Source organism: Protomyctophum parallelum (genome assembly GCF_964188405.1).
Source record: "Protomyctophum parallelum genome assembly, chromosome: 5".
NCBI classification, from domain to species: Eukaryota; Metazoa; Chordata; class Actinopteri; order Myctophiformes; family Myctophidae; genus Protomyctophum; species Protomyctophum parallelum.
The window spans coordinates 7434597-7439622 of NC_139702.1; positions in this window are offsets into that span (position 1 = coordinate 7434597).

The following is a 5026-nucleotide window of genomic DNA, read 5'->3' on the forward strand; positions in this document are numbered from 1 at the left end:
TGGACCAAATGATGGATAATTTTAAATGGAATCCATCTTTAAAATAATGATACTACGTAAGGACTGTATAGGACTGTATTAATAATATTAAACAATAGCTTAGGATCGATAGCTTGAGAGCTAGAGCTAGAAAGAACTCCGGAGCACCGGAACTGAATACATACTTATACTTTAGAAAGTAATCTAAGTACCATAAATACTCTTTACCAGAATAGAAGCAGAGGGCTTGTAACTTTACAGAAATGGATATAAAAACCATTTAGGCTATGATGAGTAAAAGTCAGAGTATAACAGAGTTAACCAATATACCTTAGAATGAATTGACGGACACAAGAAAGAGAACTCAGACAAGCAGAACTTAGAGGGAGGTTCGATCAGATATATTCACCATTGCTCCGGGAGAGAAGAAGACATGTCATCCGGACAGCGTTTCACAACGATCTCTGACCATGTTCAATTAAACATGGTTGATATAGCATACCGTAATCAATACACCGGACAATGTGTTGAACAACAAGGTTAAAAAACATATTTGTTAACAACTGGACAGATAATGCAAGACGTCACTGAATATTGCATACAGAAAATATCTCACGGGGCAGAGATAGTCCTGATATGAATATCAGTTAGTGGAATCAGGTGACAAGGCAGAACGTCATTGAGTGCAGTTTACCAGTCTGTTAGAGCGAATACTAACTTTCAAGGGCAAAAACACAGAGGCTGGGTGTTTTGGCCAACGAAAACAAAACAATTCTTATCTACCAACGCTGGCTAGGGAAAAGTATTACTATCGAGACTCAGAACCATACTATTTTAAAGTCAGTGGGACAACCGGACATCAAATGTCAGTCACAGGGCAATTAGATTAAAAGGTCAAAAGGTCAAAAGAGCATTCACCCACAAACTAGACCAAATATATCTATCAGTTACATCAATGCTTATGTAACAATTAAAAACGCTAATAATATATACGCGTATATGCACATAAACAAATTAAATAAGTTTTAATCGCGAGAGTCGTTAGCAAAATGGCGGCGATAACATGAATAACCAGCATGCTAGCTACTATTGGATACACACAGTGCACAGTAGCCCTACAAGCAACAGACTCCGGACTAACTTTCCACGGCACGGGGTCCGGGGATAATTACAAAAAGTTAACATGTATTTAAACGATAACAGCCATATGATGGCATCTGAACGGCATAAAACAATAGTAGCATGGCTCACCAATTAGACATAATTAGCCAGCATAAAACCTCGGACTTTACGGCATGATAGATAATATACAAACGTAAACAGTGGTAAAACAAGTAAGTGGTGGTATCTGAATGGGATAATAAATGATATTCCGTAACGACTTACCAGTTTGTTTCTTGTTTATTTCACACGCTGTTTAGCCCACGTTTCCAAAAGTTCCTGCTAGTAGCTGCTACTGCAAAACAGACCCTTATACTCTAAGCTACAAACGGCCGCCCGCCAGCCAACTTTGAACTGACTCAAGTCCCGTGAGATCTCGCATGGTCTCGTTAACACCCCCCATCCGATGACAACCTGCCGGATGGTCACGTGATTCAGTTTTCCTCCAGTGAATGTATATATTATTATGTATTATTTTATGTAAATAATATCTATTTATTTATTCATTCATGTATTATTTTGTGCCGACCAAAATGACAAGAGCACCGTATTGAATTAATAAATATTTAAATATTTGATAATGTAATGTGGGCCATGCAATGTGGAAACCTATAGGAGTCACGTGACTTCTCCTCTTCAATAAAAATGAATAAAAATGAAATGATCCAAGCTGATATCGCTTCTGTCGTGCATTTTATACATGTATGGTATTGTATTTTAATAAACATAATTATTATTGACTTTTTGTAATGCATGTTGAGATGCATTTTGAGCAAATATTGAGAACCACTGATACAGAAACATGAGGTTTTTCGTTTTCAATAAAAAAAAATAGCAGACCTACAAGCTTGTAATGCCGCACTACGAGCTTGTAGGTCTCCTCTCCTCTCCTCTCCTCTCCTCTCCTCTCCTCTCCTCTCCTCTCCTCTCCCCTCCCCTCCCCTCCCCTCCCCTCCCCTCCCCTCCCCTCCCCTCTCCTCTCCTCTCCCCTCCCCTCCTCTCCTCTCCCCTCCTCTCCTCTCCCCTCCTCTCCTCTCCTCCAGAAACTGTGAAGACACAAAACAGACCTTTAAAACATTTTTTTAATGTTATTCTTTCGTACACAAGACGTATTCTTCATATTTAGAGCATGCCGAATCCAATGGCGCCGGTCTGGACTTTCCACGACGTTTGCAAAGGTCAAAGTTCAGCCAAAAGACTGCAATGGTGACCTTTGGGGCCTAAAAAAAATGAGCCTAGGGTTAGATTTGAGGTTCCAAAGGTCGCATAAAAAAACCGAGACTATCACAACGATCGCCTCGTCTCCGCGATCGCAGACGTATAAGGCTCATCACGAACAGACTTACGATCATCGACGTCGGCGTGTGCGAACATAAAACCTTTTCTTCACTAGAACGCCACAACGGTAAGGCCTTCGGGTCTGATTTTCGGATATGTTATAGAGCTCCCAGAGACGCACGCGTGGATCTATAGAACGTCCTTGGGCGACCTTTCTAGGAGGCGGGGTCTTGTTTCACTTTTTCAGTCAGGATGCTGTTAAAGTCTATGGGTATACAGTATGAGCTGTCTGATGGACACAGCCAAAGTGAATGACGTTTTGTACGACTGTCGGAGGTGTACATCGAAGACACCAAACTGTTCGTCTGGGCAAGCTCTCCGACATATCCGAACGTCGGACCGTAATGTTTTATCGTTGGCGCGTTGTCGTGCGTCAAAGTCGGCAAATTGTAGGCCTTCGTTCAGGGCTACCGCCGCGACCGTATGTCCGTTTGGCCCGAAACTTATACGGCTGCGATCGGGGCCGCGACCCGGTCCCTGTGGTGGTCTCGGGTAGTCCCGCGACTAACCCAAACCCTAACCCTAACCCTAACCCTAACCCTAACCCTATAACCCTAACCCTGTAATTGAAACCATAGGATTGAAACAATGTCAATTCATTGTAAGGCATTTCAACATTGAAAAATCACCATCTATAATACATTGATTCAATTGAATCAATCAAACGTTGAAATGATAACTGTAATTAGACATTGAATCAACATAGGTTTTTCAACCTAGGTTCTCCCCCCACCCCCCCCCCCATCACAATTGAAACCATAGGATTGAAACAATGTCAATTAATTGTAGGGCATTTCAACATTGAAAAATCAGCATCTATAATACATTGATTCAACAACAGCTTTTCAAACGTTGAAATGGTTAACTGTAATTAGACATTGAATCAACATAGGTATTTCAACCTCAACCAAAAATAACCAATCTGACCAAAAGTCAACGTTGAATTAACATCTTTTGCTATCTGGGCCTTGCAACTGCCATTGGGGGATAATGGTTGCATGCAACTGTATACATGCAACTCGCAACCATTTGGATGCAACTATGCAAGGAGTTGCATGGCGAATCATTGGTGTGGTTTGGGCCTTAAGATTGGGTGAAATTGGTGTCCTGACCTGTCCTGCAGGGCCTGAGACAGCCTCAGCATGTTGATCCTCCACCCTGCATGAACCCTTTTTCCAGGTTCAGCACCCTTGGGCGTGCTCATAGATCGGTGCCACTGCTCTAGTCTATACCAATGAAGATTGACCACCAAATGATCTGTGCTCATCACCAGTGACCAAGCAAATAGGAACCTTTTTATGTTTGCCTTAAGGACAATGCAGGAAGCACAGAGAAGTGTTTGTGCTGCTTCTTTACACGGATACCGGAGAACTCGCCAGTTTACCAAGTCGCCGCGGCGAAAATTCTTCATCAATGTCTTCATCGTTATGCTAACATGCAGTCTTCATCAGTGTAGTATGTCAAACTCACAGATGTTGTAGTTCATTTCCAAAGTGATCAAATTATTTTGTGCAAATTATTTTGTGCACTCTTTGGTGGGGACGTAACAACTACAAAGAAAGGTAAAAAAAGGTAAGAAAGCCTTCTAGCATGGAATTCTCCTTTAAATGGTCAGCTAGATAATGATAAAAATATGAGTTTCAGGATTTCAGGATATTGTTTACAAACCACCTAACTCCAAAATGTTCATTTTTCAGGAATTGATAAATATACATTTTTCAGGAAATTAAGAAAACCTTATATTTTGAAAATATACTGCCTATACTGGTGGCGTTAATTGCCTTGCAGACAGTTTGAAGGCCTCAAACTGTGAGGGTCCAATGGAGTTAAGTCCAAAGCGTTTTTTACTTGGTTCGATATTTTTTAAACAACACACAGACGTTGGCTAATAACTGATTTATACAAAAAAACTCAACATTTTAGTTAACGATATGAAGGTATTCCTGCGGAAATTGGGAATTGTATACACAGTAGCCTACGTAGAATGGGTACATTTTAACAAAAGTACATGTTAATACAAAAACTACTACGTAAGTTAAAACCAGAAAAAGCACTAATTAAGGCAAAGACTAGTTTACATCAGGGTCCTCCATTTTCAATTCATCAGAATTTAAATCTAGACAGTTTATGATTGGATTTGGAGACCATAATATTAAACATTTATGTGGATAATTTGTGAGAGTAGAACAGTTGAAATTGTTTCTGTTTTTGGGTATTGGATGGATCATAATGGACTGTATTATTACCCTCAATCTCTATGACATTTTTGATCCAACTTGAACATCATTGTTATGGATGGATGGCTCTCTGCACTCGCTCCAGCCTCCAGCAACATCTTCTGTGCAGCTAACACTTATTTTAACAATGAAATATCACTTAAACGTAGGCCCCTTTACTGTGGTTATTACATGTCATGTCTGCATCATACACACACGAGACGGAAAACAAAACAATACAGAAAAAAACAACATTTCCCCTACTGGAATATTCAATGAAAAGAGAGGCGAGTCTGGATCCCACCAAGCCTACTGGCAGAGACCACGGTCAC